This window comes from Phyllobates terribilis, unplaced genomic scaffold (genome assembly GCF_046119375.1).
Source record: "Phyllobates terribilis strain yellow unplaced genomic scaffold, ASM4611937v1 Scaffold_65__1_contigs__length_7625178, whole genome shotgun sequence".
Taxonomy (NCBI): Eukaryota; Metazoa; Chordata; class Amphibia; order Anura; family Dendrobatidae; genus Phyllobates; species Phyllobates terribilis.
Window position 1 is genome coordinate 5584302 of NW_027362825.1, and position 18890 is coordinate 5603191.

Below are 18890 nucleotides of genomic sequence, written 5' to 3' on the forward strand. Positions count from 1 at the left end.
ATAAACTATCCTCGGGGGTAAAAGGGTTAATATAAAGTACAATGTGTCACGGAAAAACACTTTCAGAATCACGGGGATATGTTAAGCATTACAGTGTTATTATCACATAAAGTGACACGTGTCAGTTTTAAAAAATGTGGCTTTGATCATTAAACTCAAAATTGGCTCCGTCACTAAGGAATTAAAAATCCATATTAAAATAAATCATGATATATTTCCTTTCATCACAAGTAATGCTCATCTTTCTGCTGCCTAGCTTAAGAGTTAAGTTATAAAAGCCAGCAGAAGTCAGGATGGCTGAGGGGTCTAAGGCGCTGCCTTCAGGTCGCAGTCTCCTCTGGAGGCGTGGGTTCGAATCCCACTTCTGACATCAGTTCTTTTCCTTCCTGACATTGTACAGCTTCTCTCCTGTAATTGATTAGTACATGTTAGAACACATAATAACACTGAAATCTTATATAGAATTTATATGGTAACGCAGCATTGAGTTACGGACTAATAACAGTCTACAATGGTTTAAAGGGACATCTAAGGAATCAAGAATGGAAGATTTATTTGTGTGACAACACCCTTAACCCAATCCCTGCCATTAATATGGTATATCGTAATGAGAATATGATGAAGCCTAATCCTATCTATTCTGTGATCCGACCCCATATCGTATCGACAATCAGTGACGACCTGTCTGATCACATTCCTTACTTTACAGCGCAGTTATGTGAGCACTAACACCTGTAGCTAATGTACTGGAATATACATATACAGCGTTTTATTTATTTTTATTTAAAAGAATAAAGGAACATCAGCTAAAAAACAATATTTCCACTGATTTATGAAATGTGAAAAAAGTCCAGGTAATGTGAGCAATCAGCCCCCACTAAGCCCAAGTGGCCTAATGGATAAGGCACTGGCCTCCTAAGCCAGGGATTGTGTGTTCAAGTCCCATCTGGGGTGCTTCATAGACTTTTTCCTCCAACATTGTTTTCTTCCTACATTTCTTTATTGTCTCCATTATGTTAAGGGTAATGTTTGCACTAAGAGCAACTTTCTTGAACTGTCCCAGTGATTGTCCTTTATATACTATAAATTCAAGCACTGCTGATTGTATTATCGAATCTTCTAGGAGTTAATATCTTGGTAGAAAACGTAAGGTCGGAATGTCCAGCGGTTTGAGGCTATGTTCACACATCATGTTTTTTCAGAGTTTTTTGATGCATTTCTTTAGGCTGGGTGCCCACGTAGCGTTTTTCAAGCGTTTATGCTGCGGAATTTCCGCAGCGGAAACGCTTGTGAAACGCTAGGTAATCCGCACCCCATGGTCCCGAAGGGGATTCCGCATGTTCTATGCACATGCTGCGGATTTTTCCGCAGCGTTTATGCTGCGTACAAAAATCCGCAGCATGTCATTTAATTTTGCGGAAGCGCAGCGGAACTCCCGCCATTGACTTGCATTGAAACGCATAGAAACCGCGACTGTACATTTGTACAAGCGGCTTCTATGCGTCTCAATGTGCGGATGGTACCCAGTTCTGGAGGAGAGGAGACTCTCATCCAGACCTGGGTACCATTGTACCTGTAAAAAAAGAATAAAATAACAAATAAAGTTTATACTCACCTTTCCGAAGGCTTCTCTCTGAATGCCGGCATCGCTTGAGGACCTGCGGTGACGTCACAGTCATGTGACCGCAGGCCCTTCACCTCTCTGTCTCGCGATATGCCGGCAGCCAGGAACAAGCCAGGAACGAGCGCTGCAGCCACGCCGGGGCCTCGGGGGTGAGTATAGCTTTATTTGTTTTAATTTTTACGGTTCACACTGTATAAATCCATGCTGTTTGCATGGAATTATATAGTGTGACCTAGTTGTCAAGCACTTTCCAAGTGATGCGATCGCCTGGAAAGCGCTTGTCAATCTGCATGCGTTTTTTCTGCCAGGGAGATGCAGAAATGCTGCAGAAATTTTCTGCTTCATTTCTGCATCGTGGGCACATAGCCTTATACAAATTTTCAGTTGCGTTTTACAGTACCAGCAAAGTCTATGAGACTCCAGAAATCTCATGCTCATATCATGTTTTATTATAATCAGGATTTTGTGCCTTGGTTGGGTTTTTTGCAAAATAGAGCATGTCACTTCTTTCAGTGTTTTTTTCAGCAATTTTTCACCCATTGGAAGTAATGGGTGACGAAAAAAACGCTGAAAAAATGCAAAAAAATCGCAAGTGTCAGAGTTTTCAGTGTTTTTTCAGATTTTTTTGTGCCAAAACCAGAATGATTTATTTTTCACTGAACTTTATGTACATGCATAAAAGAGACAAAGGGACAGTGAAAAAAACGCACCAAAAAAAAGCAAAAAAGCAAGAAAAATCTTGAACAAACCTCCTGGCAAGAGATCAGGTTTGCTGCAGAAAAAAAACGCAGCAATAACGCAATGTGTGAACATACCCTTAAAGGGTTTGTCCACTGCTGGAAAATCCATTTTCAATGCTCTCGGTGTACAGAATAAAAGAAGAAAAAACTGTAAATCCCAAACAAACCCAACTTCTTCTCTCCGAGCGCCGTGTTACCTGGGGATCTGGTTACTTTGCTTGTCAAGTGAACGCTGCAGCCCATCAGCAGATCAGGTAGATTATCTTTGCTTTCCCATCTGCAGATTACTATGGATCGTCTCCAGAACTGGGAAAAATCCAAAATGATTCCTGCTAAAAAATCAAATTTTTTGGTTTCATCACAGATTTCCAATTCAGGCCTCAATTTTCCCCATTTGCAACAAAAGAAAGAATTCTGATGGGTGAAGATTTGATCCTGTTTCCATTCGCACCCAGAGTAAGACATGTGAGTGAGACATTGGCCCCATTAGTGCTGACATTTTGCTTGTCATAAATTTACACATCGGAAAATCACTGGAAGGAATAGCAAAAGCAGATTTATTGCCATACAGCATCTTAATGTTACCTGGATCCCTGCAAATAATTACACTGGAATATTGCTCTTAAAGGGAACCTCTCATCAGGTTTTATACCCCAACCTAATGACATTTGTATAAAGGCCCTGTAATGCTGATCACAGAAATACCATTATTTTGAAAATCTAGGTTTACATTTTAGAGAAATGTACTGTTTAATTGTTATGCAAATGAGCAACAAGTCTCTTCAGAGACAGTGGACATTGAAGCTGGACCACTGAGCAACAGTCCAGGTCTTTTTCTCCTTGGCCCAGGTAAGACGCTTCTGGCGTTGTCTATTGGTCATGAGTGGCTTGACACAAGGAATGTGGCACCTGTAGCCCATGTCCTGGATACATCTGTGTGTGGTGGCTCTTGAAGGAATGACTCCAGCAGCAGTCCACTCCTTGTTAATCTCCCCCAAATTTTTGACTGGCCTTTTCTTAACAATCCTTTCAAGGTTATTCCGGTTACTTGTGCACCTTTTTCTACCACACTTTTTCCATTAATATGCTTGGATACAGCACTCTGAACAGCCAGCTTCTTTAGCCTTTTGTGGCTTACCCTCCTTGTGGAGTGTGTTAATGACTGCCTTCTGGACATCTGTCAAGTCAGCAGTCTTCCCCATGATTGTGGAGCCTACTGAAACAGACTAAGAGATCTTTTTAAATGTGTAGGAAGTCTTTCCAGGTGTTTTTTGTTATTTATTCTAATTTACTGAAATAATGACTTTTGTGTTTTTCATTGGCTGTAAGCCATAATCATCAACAGTAACAGAAATGAAATACAAGTCCCATAGGCATACTGAGGTACAAACAATTAGATCATCATAGATCATTAATGCATTAAAGAAATCTAGAAAACTCCTAAATGAATATTTGAAAAGCAGACGAGCAAAGGAAGTGTGTATAAAATATAAATTTTTATTAAATAATGGTTAAAAACATTCTTACAAATAACCAGGACAGGCAAAATAGCAACAAGCGAAAACCCTGGGGTAGGGAAAACACATGCGAGTATAGAAGGTATTATATTACGACTGATAGGTGGAATCTCGACATGTATACAATCTGTCCTATGTCACACATGTGTAAATGAAAGTATGTCAGAAAAAACACCATCGAATAATTCAATAAAAAGAAACCTTACCCATGTGGCAGGTGAAGCCCCCCAGGGAATGCACAAGCAGAAAGTGCCGAGCCCGCTACGCACGCACGTTTCGCGTGTTAACCACACGCTTTCTCAAGGGTAAGTAGAGGAATCCCATCTGTAGGACCTTTATACCATGGGATTTGGTCACATGGTCCTATCTCACCAACGAGCGCGGGTGGGCGGCGCATGCACAGATCACTGCACTCGCAGAACGCCCACCCCCAGCTGTCAAGCTGAATCCCCGCATACCTAGATGCACAAAGACTCCCAGCATGCCCGGACCACCATAAAGACGCGGGGCATGGGGCTCCCACGAGGCAGAGAAGAGGGCACGCGCTCACGATCCAGTGGTGAGTATAGGTATAGATTAAAATAAAATGAGACTAATCTCCAAAGGGTCACCATCATAATAGGAATGCAGAAGAGTAGAAGTGAATAGAAAAAAAGAGAAGAAAGAAGACAAAATGCATGGTGCGTTTACATTATATATGCAATAAATGTGCCATAAATGCAGTAAACACACAAAAATCATCATCATTACATAATTAATAAAATGACATTTTGACTAGACAAAAGTACAAGGAAATTGTTTTATGTCGTAAAAATGAAAAAGTGGAAAAAAAAAACACTTTTTCATTTTTACAAATCAATTTGTGAAGCACCTGGGGGTTCCAAGTGCTCACTATGCATCTAGATAGGTGGCTTGGGTGGTCTAGTTTCCAAAATGGGGTCACTTGTGGGGGAGATCCAATGTTTAGGCACACAGGGGCTCTCCAAACGCAACATGGTGTCCGCTAACAATTTGAGCCGATTTTCCATTCAATTTGTTAGCGGACACCATGTCGCGTTTGGAGAGCCCCTGATGTGCCTAAACAGTGGAGCTCCCCCACAAGTGACCCCATTTTGGACACTATACCCCTCAAGGATTTTATTAAGGGGTATACTGAACATTTTGAACCCAGAGGTACGACACAGAATTTGATAACATTAGGTCATCATATTGAATAAGTTGTCATTACTCTTGAGCGCAAGTGCTCGCTACTTGAGTTTGCATCGGGTACTCAGGTATGCACCATGTATCACGGGTGCTCAAGTGAAATGCTCGAGTCCCCGCCCGCATGTTTCACGGTTATTAGACACCCCCAAAACAACATGCGGGGATCGCTCGTGCATGGCAGGCAATCCCCGCGAGGTTTTTTTGGCCGTGAAGCATATGGGGCGGAGACTCGAGCACCCGCGATACTCAGTGCATACCCGAGCACCCGATGCAAACTCAAGTAGCGAGCACTTGCGTTCAACACTAGTTGCCATATCGTCATCTTTTTTTTTTTTTTTTTTTTTTACTTTTGAAAAAAAAAACAACCCCAACCCTAACATTAGCACAACCCCAACCCCAGCCCTAGCGTTTATTTTTTACGCCGTTCCTCGTGCGGTATAAGTTATGAGATTACTTTATTCTTCGGGTCGGTGCGATTACAGCGATACCAGAATCATATCGGGTTTTTATGATTGACAGCTGTCACACACTAAAAGACACATATTTTGTAAAATCTAGTTTTTGCATCGCCATATTTTGGCCGACAGAGTCATGTGACAGCTTGTTTTTTGCGGGATGAGTTGACGTTTTTATTGGTGCCATTTTCAGGCATGTGACATTTTTTGATCGCTTTCTATTCCAGCTTTTGGGAGGCAGAATAAACAAAAGCCAACAATTCAGGAATTGTGTTTTTTAAATTTTTTTATTCTGCTCCAGGTGTGGTAAAATTGATAAGGTAGCTTTATTCTTCGGGTCAGTACATTTACAGCGGTACCACATTTATATCGTTTTTTATGTTTTGGCGCTTTTACACAATAAAAGCTATTTTATAGAAAAAATTATTTTTTTGCATCACTTTATTCTGAGAGCTGTAACTTTTTGATTTTTCGGATGATGGAGCTGTATGGCGGCTTGTTTTTTGCGGGACGAGATGACATTTTCAGCGATACCATTTTTATTTATATTCGTCTTTTTGATCGCATGTTATTCCATTTTTTGTTTGGCGGTATGATGATTGTTTTTTTGCTTTGTTTTTATTTTATTTTTTTACCGTGTTCACTGAAGGGGTTAACTAGTGGAACAGTTTAATAGGCCAGGTCATTACGGACGCGGCAATACAAAATATGTGTACTTTTATTGTTTGTTTTTCATAATAATATTTATTGATGGGTACATTCTATTTTTATTTTTAGTGGATTATTTTTTTTATTTTATTTATTTTATTTTTTTTCACTTTCTGGGAGTTTTTTTTACTTTTTTACTTTGTCCCACTATGGGACTTTCACTTTTTTTTCTCTGATCGCCTGCATGGCACAGGAATGCAGCACCATCCTTGTGCCATGCAGGCAGTCAGCGCTGGACAGGGAGAAGATAGTTTGGAGATGCACTGCGCATGTCCAAACAATCTTACTGCTGTCTGGTGACCCGGGAAACACCCGGGAAGCCGCGGCAGACAGCGCTGGAGGCCGGAAGAGGAGGTGAGTATACCGATCACCTCCCCTTGCCACCGCAATGCTGTGATCGACTTCGATCGCAGCATTGCGGCAGTTAATGTGCCGGGAGCGGCGCTCCCTGCACATAGTACCGGGTGTCAGCTGCTGACACCCGGCGGCGATCGCGCCCGCACAGCCTGTGTGCGCGCGCGATCGCGATGACGTACTAATACGGGTCAGGCTCTTAAAGCCCAGGGCACAGACGCGTATTAATACGTCATGGGCTTTAAAGGGGTTAAAATAGTTCTCATATTATGCCATTCATGATTGTAAGTAGAGATGAATCGAATTCTCCCATCGCACCTCTGTCATTTGGAAGGAGTGTAAAGAAGTAAATTCCGTGAGGTATTCTTGGCCCATCTATAGCCTGCCTTGATGCATCTCTGACTATAGCCCCCGTCCTCAAAGCGAGATCTCAAGTCCCTCGTCTGCATATCGAACTTAGCCTCGGATGAACAAATCCGCCTCATCCTGATGAACTAACCAACTGGGACAGCACGAATAGCTGCCGCACTATGTGGGGATGACGCATGCAGCAGGGCGTTAACAGAGGTGGACTTTCTGAGCACATCGGTCTGCTTAAATGCATCATCATCTACTTCCAACTTAATGTCCAGGAAGTCCAACCTCTTCTTATCCGCCCTGAATGAAAGTTTAATATTAAATGAATTTTTATTTAAACAACCCATGAACCGCTCAAGCTGCTCCACCGTCCCTTTCCAAAGAAAAAATAAATCATCTATATAGCTATACCAGCACTGGATGGGTTCCATGGCATGTGCGCCCTCACTGCCAAATAGAGTCCTCTCCCAAAATCCAAGTAAGAGGTTAGCATACGAAGGCACACATGCCGCGCCCATCGCAGTGCCGCGCATCTGTAAATAAAATGTATTTTTAAAAACAAAAAAGTTATGAGTAAGGACGAAATGGAGCAGCTCAAGTATCAGATCACAGGTAGTGCTGTCCCAGTTGCTGCCGCCTCAAGTCCATCCTCGTGTCTGATGCAGGTGTAAAGGGACTCTACATCTGCAGTTACAAGTAGAAAATCTGACTCCACAAAATCAAGTCTGGGAGAATTCCTGAATCTGCTGCAAAAAAACACGTTTGGGAAATTAGGAACACTGTATGAAACTCAATATTGCAAGGCCTGCTTTTTGTAAATACTTGTATTTATTGCATATGTAATGTAAAACTATACTCACCACTGGATCGTGAGCGCGTGCCCTCTTCTCTGCCTCGTGGGTGCGCCGTGCCCCGTGTCTTCATGCTGGTTTGGGCATGCTGGGAGTCTTTGTGCCTCCAGGTATGCGGGGATTCAGCTTGACAGCTGGGGGTGGGCGTTCTGCGAGTGCAGTGATCTGTGCATGCGCCGCCCACCCGCGCTCGTTGGTGAGATAGGACCATGTGACCAAATCCCATGGTATAAAGGTCCTACAGATGGGATTCCTCTACTTACCCTTGATAAAGCATGTGGTTAACACGCGAAACGTGCGTACCTAGGGGGCTCTGCACTTTCTGCTTGTGCATTCCCTGGGGGGCTTCACCTGCCACATGGGTAAGGTTTCTTTTTATTGAATTATTTGATGGTGGTTTTCTGACATACTTTCATTTACACATGTGTGACATAGGACAGATTGTATACATGTCGAAATTCCACCTATCCATCATAATATAATACCTTCTATACTTGCATGTTGCATGTGTTTTCCCTACCCCAGGGTTTTCGCTTGTTGCTATTTTGCCTATCCTGGTTATTTGTAAGAATGTTTTTAACCAGTATTTAATAAAAAATTATATTTTATACACACTCCCTTTGCTCCTCCTCTTTTCAAACATTAACAGAAATAAACACTTGGAATAGATCACTCTGTCTGTAATGACTCTATATAATATATGAGTTTCACTTTTTATATTGAAGAACTGAAATAAATTAACTTTTTGATGATTTTCTAATTTTGTGAGAAGCACCTGTACATACTGTAATTTATAAACCCATGCAAAGAGAGAGGTATCTCGAAGAAAGGGAACCAGGGCTTTCTGCATGTTAAGGAACAGGAGAATGACTGCCTGCATCAATGAATAGTGGGAAAGACATAGGCTTAACAGCAACAAAGATGTCTATGTGGTCCCTGCCAATAATCCCAAATCCAGGATGAGATAAATAGTGAATATTTTGCCAGTAAGGTTAACATCAATATTGATGACAGATAGGCGCCTATAATAGGTCAATTAGGTATTGTCCATCCCTGGCTTTTGGCGCACTGAAATGGTTGCTAGTGGTATACTGGGATTGGGCAGAGTGCCAGATTTCAAAACTGTAAAGAAAATCTGGTGAGGGATGAAAACATCAGCGAATTCTGTATCATAGCTGGCTGCTGCTTGTTTGTTTGGCTTTTTTTATCTGAGAGTAACATGATATAATAATAATAATCTTTATTTATATAGCGCCAATATATTCCGCAGCACTTTACACTTCAGAGGTTCATATACAAAAGTCATAAGTAACAGTTAAAGATAATACAATAATTAAAGCTAAAATGACGACCCTGCTCGTAAGAGCTTATGATCTAGGGTAAGAGCCCCTGATTCCAGTAATGTATCACTTACTGTGCAGCTTGTTGCAATTTCAATAAAATCAGTGTTTTATCAGCAGGAGATTATCACCATAGGACATGTAGTTCTCCTGCTTTGTATAACCACACCCAAACCACTGATCGGCAGCTTTCTGCCTATGCAGTGTACACAGAAAGCTGCCAATCAGTGGTGTGGGCGGGGTTGTACAGAGCTCAGCATTCAGAGAACTGCTAGATCTGTAGCAGATAAAATAGGGATTTTATCAAAACTACAGCAAGCAGCCCAGCAAGTGAAACATTGCTGAATCAAGGTCTCTGTCCCTACATTATGCTGCTCTCAGATAAGATAGCAAATACCGTATTTTTCGGACTATAAGACACACCGAATCATAAGACGCACCTAGGTGTCAGAGGAGGAAAATAGGAAAAAAAATTTAAGCAAAAATTGTGGTCATGATGCCCTATTATGGGGGAGGGGGTCTGCTGCTGACACTGGTATTGGGGGTAATGTCCCCAAATTCTGTGAATATCCTCCATCCTGGTATGTATGGCCCCTCCTTTCTGGTATACGTGGCCCCCATCCCCATCCTGGTATGCATGGTACCCCTTGAGCCCCCATCCTGGTATGCATGGTGCCCCTTGTGCCCCCATCCTGGTATGCATGGTGCCCCTTGAGCCCCCATCCTGGTATGCATGGCGCCCCTTGAGCCCCCATCCTGGTATGCATGGCGCCCCTTGAGCCCCCATCCTGGTATGCATGGCGCCCCTTGAGCCCCCATCCTAGTATGCATGGCGCCCCTTGAGCCCCAATCACACTGCCCACAAAAAAAAAAAAACAATCATAGTCGCCTCCTCTCTCCTCCAGTGCTGTCCTGCTCTGGCTCTGCTGCCAAGACTCTCACTATGTGAGCCGCGCACGGCAGGGTGCGCATGGCGTCCCTGCCATGCGCCCCCACACAGTGTGAGATGCTGTGCTGGAGTAGTCATTGCTCCCCACAGCAGGACTCTGTGCGTGGAGAGCAGTGACCATTCAGTCTCTTCAATACCAGGCGCACTGTACCGCAGCGCGGCTCCTGCTGCCACTCTGCGAGCAGTTTGCCTGCTATTAAAGACCATGAATATTCACTACAACCCATGGGAGTGGGTTGTAGTGAATATTCATTAGCTTTAATAGCAGGCACTCTGACCGCAGAGTGGCAGAAGGAGCTGCGCTGCGGCTTCAGTGTGCTGGTGCCGACTATTAAGGAAAATGAATATTCATTGCTCTCCACGCCCATGGGCATGGGGAGTAGGGAATATTCATCTTTTTAGTAGCGGGCACAGCGTAGGCTTCAGCAGGCAGCTGCTGCCTCCTGTGCCCTGAGAATCCCCCACTGCCGCTCCCCCACACCCACCACCACGCACGGCCATACGGTAATATAGTATTCGGACTATAAGATGCACCCCCCACTTTCCTCCACAATTTTGGAGGAAAAAAGTGAGTCTTATAGTCCGAAAAATTGGCGTCTAAATGATGTAAAAATCATGTGCTCCAGCCTAGATGATCATCCTGTTTCCAGAAAGCATGTACATGTGCAGTGTATCATTTAGCAGTTGTGATTTATGGCTGTTTTTAAAACCATTAAAGATGACCTATCACCGGGTCAAAAGTTTCCAGTTTTTGCCCCTTGTTTTATTCCCGCTGATCCCCCTCATTATTTCTTCTTTTCTAAATCTGCCATACAATTCCAAAGATCTGGGATCTTTATGTTTAGTGCTAATTTTTCTGTTCTTTGCCAAAGGGGTGTGGCTCACAGGATTCTCTGTGAGCGTGTCTTTAGGCTGCTCTGCATTATTACCCTGCGAGCAACGCCCCCTTGATAAAAGACATAAAAAATTATCACTAAACAAAAATGCCCATATCTCAGAAACTGGATGGTAAATTGCAAAAAGTGGTAAACTCAGGAGAACAATGGGAATAAAATAGGGGCAAAAACTGGTCAGTTCTGACCTTGGGACGGGTCCTCGTGAAGGCGTTTCTCTGTACAGTAAAGTGCAGTATTTGGTCTGTTCTAAATACAATAAAAAGGTCTTATAACAAATTGTGGTTATTTCTATCCTGACTTCTCCACGCTTGTATAATGGTCAATATGCTGCTAGAACTTTTCTATTTTTCCACTAGGAAAATTAGTCTTTAGAACTGCAGGAGATATAAAAATATAATTTAATATAATTTTCTTTTACTGAAACTTTTCTAGACCTCAGTTTACACTGTTGAAGTTTACAGCTCATCACCAGCCGAAATAGCTCAGTTGGGAGAGCGTTAGACTGAAGATCTAAAGGTCCCTGGTTCGATCCCGGGTTTCGGCATAAGGAGTGGGTTTTTTAAAGAATATTTTTACATTTTCTATTGCATGGATTTTTTTTCCAGGACTCCACAATTCACAGATCATAAAGACACTTAATATCATAATCTTAAAAATGGCAATCATGGTTTACAAATCTGTAACGTGTGCACCTGATACTGACATCTAGTGGACAATGTGACAATTGCGACATTTTATTACTAATTGTTATTTACAAATCCAAACTAAACTAATAAAAAATCCTAAAATGTATATGACACTTTCTGATGAAAGGCTAAAATGCCTATTTTTATTTTTTGTTGATACATGGATGTCTAGCTTTGTTGGGTTTTTTTAATAGTAATTTGTGTTATAATGAATAAATATTGCAGCAAAGAAATACATTTTTTTAAATTCCTTTACTGATTTGAATAGCATAAAAATAAAGTTCAAGGCTGTGTTCTCATGATGCGTTCTCAATGCATTTTTCTGTTTCAAATTTTAAAAAAATAAAGTAAAAATGCATCAGTTTTACAGTGTTTTCATTTTTGTTTGGGAACAAGTCCTTAGGATTAGTGTTCAGGTTCGGTTCGGTTCGTCGAACACCTTAGAACACCGTCGAACACCGTTAAAACCAATGGCAGGCAAACAAAAACACATAGAAACACATAGAAAACACCTGCAAAGGTGTCCAAAAGCTGACAAACTGCTCAGAAGACACTCTCTTTAAAAAAGCCGGCCGGCAAATTCAGCAGCGGCATACACCGGTACCCGACAATTTAGACAAGAAGGAATAGAGCATCACACATAGATTAGATAGATAGAAACATGTCAGTCACACATATAAGAAGCACAGTGACATTGTTGGTTACTGCACTTGTCATTTAGTGTAAAGGATTTATTAAAAAAAATATTAGTGTTTTCATGCACCGTCTCTTTAAAAAAGCCGGCCGGCAATTCAGCATCTGTACCCGACAATTTAGAATAGAAGGAATAGAGAATCACACATAGATTAGATAGATAGAAACATGTCAGTCACACATATAAGAAGCACAGTGACAGTGTTGGTTACTGCACTTGTCATTTAGTGTAAAGGATTTATTAAAAAAAATATTAGTGTTTTCATGCACCGTCTCTTTAAAAAAGCAGGCCGGCAATTCAGCATCTGTACCCGACAATTTAGAACAGAAAGAATAGAGCTTCACACATAGATTAGATAGATAGAAACATGTCAGTCACATATATAATAAGTACAGTGACAGTGTTGCTTACTGTACTTGTCATTTAGTGTAAAGGATTTATTTAAAAAAATAATAGTGTTTTCATGCACTGTCTCTTTAAAAAAGCCGGCCGGCAATTCAGCAGCGGTACCCGACAATTTAGAACAGAAAGATAGAGCATCACACATAGATTAGATAGATAGAAACATGTCAGTCACATTTATAATAAGTACAGTGACAGTGTTGGTTACTGTACTTGTCATTTAGTGTTAAAATAAAGGATTTATTAAAATAAAAATTGGCGTGGGATCCCCCATAATTTTAGGCTCTAGCGGAGGTTAAGCAGACGGCTGGGGCAGATGTTTGAAGCCTCGGAAGGGGAAATACCCACGGAGCTTACCAGGCTACTAATATCAGCCCCCAGCTGAATACTTAGCCTTTACTAGCTATTAAAATGGGGGACCCCCCAAAAAAAATGACGTGGGGTCCCCCCTATTTTAATAGCTAGCAAAGGATAGGCAGACAGCTGGGGGCTGATATTAATAGCTCAGGAAGGGTGCCATGAATATTGGCCCCCTCCCAGGCTAGAAACACCAGCCGTCAGCCGCCCCAGAAATGGCGCATCCATAGGATGCGCCAATTCTGGCACTTAGCCTCGCTCTTCCCACTGCCCTGTAGCGGTGGCAGTGGGGTAATAGGGCTGGGGTTGATGTCAGCTTATAATGCCAGCTGACATCAAGCCCAGGTTAGTAATGGAGAGGCGTCTATAAGACACCTCCATTACTAACCCCATAGTCAAAGTTAAAAAAAACACAACACCCAGAATAAAGTCCTTTAATTGAAATAAAGACACAATTCTTTATTGTTCTAAATTAAACCATACTTACCGTCACGCCCATTCCAGCTGAAGCCAACGATCTCCTGTAATAAAAATAAAATAATAAACGAACATCATCCTTACCTTTCCATGGTTCCCAGGACAGCTCCAGCTCTGCTACATCGAGATGACTGGCTGGACCGCAGCAGAACGCTGCCATCCAGCCTGTCATCCCGCGGACACTGAGAAGCGCAGGCATGCTTGCGCTCCTCACTGTCTCGCTGTGACGGCATCCAGATGAGCCGAGGTCATGTCCAATGAACTCGGCTCACCTCATGCACGTCACTGACAGCGTGGGAAAATTCTCACGCTGAAGCGCTGAGTGCAGGAGAATTTTCCCACGCTGTCAGTGAGGTGCATGAGGTGAGCTGAGTTCATTGGACATGAGCTCACCTCATGCACGTCACTGACAGCGTGGGAGAATTCTCCTGCACTCAGCACTTCAGCGTGAGAATTTTCCCACGCTGTCAGTGACGTGCATGAGGTGAGCCGAGTTCATAGGACATGACCTCGGCTCATCTGGATGCCGTCACAGCGAGACAGTGAGGAGCGCAAGCATGCCTGCGCTTCTCAGTGTCCGCGGGATGACAGGCTGGATAGCAGCGTTCTGCTGCGGTCCAGCCAGTCATCTCGATGTAGCAGAGCTGAAGCTATCGTGGGAACCATGGAAAGGTAAGGATGAGGTTGGTTTATTATTTTTCTTTTATTGCAGGAGATCGTTGGCTTCAGCTGGAATGGGTGTGATGGTAAGTATGGTTTAATTTAGAACAATAAAGAATTGTGTGTTTATTTCAATTAAAGGACTATATTCTGGGTGTTGTGTTTTTTTTAAATACTTTACTAGAAATTCATGGCGGTCATGTCTAATACTGGCGTGACCCCATGAATTTTGGGCTTGGGGCCAGCTGATAATACCAAGCTGGCCCTAACCCCTTTATTACCCAGTGAGCCACCGCACCAGGGCCCTGGATGAGTTGGGTACAGCGCCAGAAGATGGCGCTTCTATGAACGCGCCATTTTCCGGGGTGCCTGCGGACTGCAATTTGCAGCGGGGGGGGGCCCAGAAAGCTTGGGCCTCCCTGCGCTGCAGATTCCAGCCCCCAGCTGCCTAGTTGTACCTGGCTGGACACAAAAATAGGGCGAAGCCCCACGTATTTTTTTTTTTATTATTTCATGAAATTCATGAAATAATTAAGAAAAAAAGGCCTTCCCTATATTGTTGTGTCCGGCCAGGTACAAATAGTCAGCTGGTGGTTGGGGGCAGCCCGTTCCTGCCTGCTGTACCTGGCTGGACACAAATATAGTGCGAAGCCCCACTTCAATTTTTTTTAATTATTTCATGAAATTCATGAAATAATTAAGAAAAAAAGGCCTTCTCTATATTGTTGTGTCCGGCCAGGTACAAATAGGCAGCTGGTGGTTGGGGGCAGCCCGTTCCTGCTTGCTGTACCTGGCTGGACACAAATATAGTGCGAAGCCCCACTTCAATTTTTTTAAATTATTTCAGGAAATTCATGAAATAATTAAAAAAAAATTGACGTGGGGCTTCGCACTATATTTGTGTCCAGTCAGGTGCAGCAGGCAGGAACGGGCTGCCCCCAACCACCAGCTGCCTATTTGTACCTGGCCGGACACAACAATATAGGGAAGCCCTTTTTTTCTTAATTATTTCATGAAATAATTTAAAGAAAATTGACGTGGGGCTTCGCCCTGTTTTTGTGTCCAGCCAGGTACAACTAGGCAGCTGGGGGCTGGAATCCGCAGCGCAGGGAGGCCCAAGCTTTCGCAGCCACCCCGGAAAATGGCGCGTTCATAGAAGCGCCATCTTCTGGCGCTGTACTCAACTCATCCAGGGCCCTGATGCGGTGGCTCACTGGGTAATAAAGGGGTTAGGGCCAGCTTGGCATTATCAGCTGGCCCTAAGCCCGAAATTCATGGGGTCACGCCAATATTAGACATGACCACCATGAATTTCTAGTAAAGTATTTAAAAAAAACACAACACCCAGAAAAAAGTCCTTTAATTGAAATAAACACACAATTCTTTATTGTTCTAAATTAAACCATACTTACCATCACGCCCATTCCAGCTGAAGCCAACGATCTCCTGAAATAAAAGAAAAATAATAAAGCAACATCATCCTTACCTTTCCATGGTTCCCATGACAGCTCCAGCTCTGCTACATCGAGATGACAGGCTGGACCGCAGCAGAACGCTGCCATCCAGCCTGTCATCCCGCAGACACTGAGAAGCGCAGGCTTGCTTGCGCTCCACAGTGTCTCTCTGTGAGGGCATCCAGATGAGCCGAGTTAATGTCCAATGAACTCGGCTCACCTCATGCACGTCACTGACAGCGTGGGAAAATTCTCCTGCACTCAGCGCTTCAGCTTGGGAGAATTCTCACACTGAAGCGCTGAGTGCAGGAGAATTCTCCCACGCTGTCAGTGACGTGCAGGAGGTGAGCTGAGTTCATTGGACATGAGCTCACCTTATGCACGTCACTGACAGCGTGGGAAAATTCTCCTGCACTCAGCGCTTCAGCGTGGGAGAATTCTCACGCTGAAGCGCTGAGTGCAGGAGAATTCTCCCACGCTGTCAGTGACGTGCAGGAGGTGAGCTGAGTTCATTGGACATGAGCTCACCTTATGCACGTCACTGACAGCGTGGGAGAATTCTCCTGCACTCACCGCTTCAGCGTGAGAATTTTCCCACGCTGTCAGTGACGTGCATGAGGTGAACCGAGTTCATTGGACATGAACTCGGCTCATCTGGATGCCGTCACAGAGAGACGCTGAGCAGCGCAAGCAAGCCTGCGCTTCTCAGTGTCTGTGGGATGACAGGCTGGATGGCAGCTTTCTGCTGCGGTCCAGCCTGTCATCTCGATGTAGCAGAGCTGAAGCTGTCGTGGGAACCATGGGAAGGTAAGGATTATGTTGCTTTATTATTTTTCTTTTATTGCAGGGGATCGTTGGCTTCAGCTGGAATGGGCGTGATTGTAAGTATGGTTTAATTTAGAACAATAAAGAATTGTGTCTTTATTTCAATTAAAGGACTTTATTCTGGGTGTTTGTGTTTTTTTTTAACTTTGACTATGGGGTTAGTAATGGGGGTGTCTTATAGACGCCTCTCCATTACTAACCTGGGCTTGATGTCAGCTGGCATTATAAGCTGACATCAACCCCAGCCCTATTACCCCACTGCCACCGCTACAGGGCAGTGGGAAGAGCGAGGCTAAGTGCCAGAATTGGCGCATCCTATGGATGTGCCATTTCTGGGGCAGCTGACGGCTGGTGTTTCTAGCCTGGGAGGGGGCCAATATTCATGGCACCCTTCCTGGGCTATTAATATCAGCCCCCAGCTGTCTGCCTAGCCTTTGCTAGCTATTAAAATAGGGGGGACCCCACGTCAATTTTTTGGGGGGGTCCCCCATTTTAATAGCTAGTAAAGGCTAAGCATTCAGCTGGGGGCTGATATTAGTAGCCTGGGAAGCTCCGTGGGTATTACCCCTTCCCAGGCTTCAAACATCTGCCCTAGCCGTCTGCTTAACCTCCGCTAGAGACTAAAATTATGGGGGATCCCACGCCAATTTTTATTTTAATAAATCCTTTATTTTAACACTAAATGACAAGTACAGTAATCAACACTGTCACTGTACTTCATATATATGTGACTGACATGTTTCTATCTATCTAATCTATGTGTGATGCTCTATTGCTTCCATTCTAAATTGTCGGGTACAGATGCTGAATTGCCGGCCGGCTTTTTTAAAGAGACGGTGCATTAAAACACTATTATTTTTTTTAATAAATCCTTTACACTAAATGGCAAGTACAGTAATCAACACTGTCACTGTACTTCTTATATATGTGACTGACATGTTTCTATCTATCTAATCTATGTGTGATTCTCTATTCCTTCTATTCTAAATTGTCGGGTACCGCTGCTGAATTGCCGGCCGGCTTTTTTAAAGAGACGGTGCATGAAAACACTAATATTTTTTTTTATAAATCCTTTACACTAAATGACAAGTACAGTAATCAACACTGTCACTGTACTTCTTATATATGTGACTGACATGTTTCTATCTATCTAATCTATGTGTGATGCTCTATTCTTTCGGTTCTAAATTGTCGGGTACCGGTGTACCGCTGCTGAATTGCCGGCTTTTCATGTTTCACTGTGAGCACAGTTCCCATCGATTTGGGCAATCACTCTAATGCCACAACCACCATGGCTGTGGCATTACAGTGAGTGGCAGACAATCCCTGCATGATTGGTGCTCTAAATAGCGCCAGACATGCAGGACACGCTTTTGGTGCACGAACAGTTATCGAACATAACCTCGAACAGCCGAATTTTTTGCAAATCGTTCGGGTTCGTCGAACAACTCGAACACCGCCCAAAACAGCTCGAATTTGAGATTGGCGAACAGTTCTAGTCGAACACCGCTCATCTCTACTTAGGATGAATTCAGGGGTGTACCACTAATAGTGGCAGACTACGTGGCCGCTATCGGTCCTGTGAGCCTTGGGTACGGTGCCAGTGACTAGCCCTCCTGCCCGTCATCACATTTTCAACTGTATCTGCATCATATAAGCCAAAGTTTTTGGGCAGGGTTGTTTTACTGTCTGGCTTTTCTATATATTGTATGTGTCCTACTTGATTTTAGTCTAAAAATTAGACGTTAAGCACAAAAGAGAATTTTATATATAAAACGTATGTCCTACAAAAAATTTTTGGGGGGAGTTGATTTTCATTTTCGTATTTTTTTTTTTTTTTTTTAAATCTATCACTGCTTTTTTCCACTATTGTTGGTATCATACTTTATGAGGGCCATGAAAGGGGTATTATAGTGAATGGGAACACTAAAGGGCTTCAAAGGGTGAAAAAGTACAGGGAGGGGCAAGTATATGAATACACCTAAATTAAATGGGAATGGTTGATGGATGGTGACCATGGCGGCCATTTTGAAGTCGGCCATTTTGGATCCAACTTTATTTTTTTCAATGGGAAGAGGGTCATGTGACACATCAAACTTATTGAGAATTTAATAAGAAAAACAATGGTGTGCTTGGTTTTAAAGTAACTTTATTCTCTCATGAGTTTTTACAAGTTTATGACCACTTATAAAATGTGTTTAAAGTGCTGCCCATTGTGTTGGATTGTCAAGGCAACCCTCTTCTCCCACTCTTGACACACTGATGGCAACACTGCAGAAGAAATGATAGCACAGGCTTCCAGTATCCGTTGTTTCAAATGCTGCACATATAATATTTT

General features: G+C 43.1%; 2 non-coding genes across 2 annotated transcripts; both read left to right on the plus strand.

Annotated features, from left to right (window-relative positions):
* Window positions 1-287: 287 nt before the first annotated feature.
* Window positions 288-370, plus strand: TRNAL-CAG (transfer RNA leucine (anticodon CAG)). The gene has a single exon. It is a non-coding gene; the product is annotated as a tRNA-Leu (tRNA).
* Window positions 371-11468: 11098 nt separating this feature from the next.
* Window positions 11469-11541, plus strand: TRNAF-GAA (transfer RNA phenylalanine (anticodon GAA)). Its single transcript has one exon. It is a non-coding gene; the product is annotated as a tRNA-Phe (tRNA).
* The last annotated feature ends 7349 nt before the right edge of the window (window positions 11542-18890 follow it).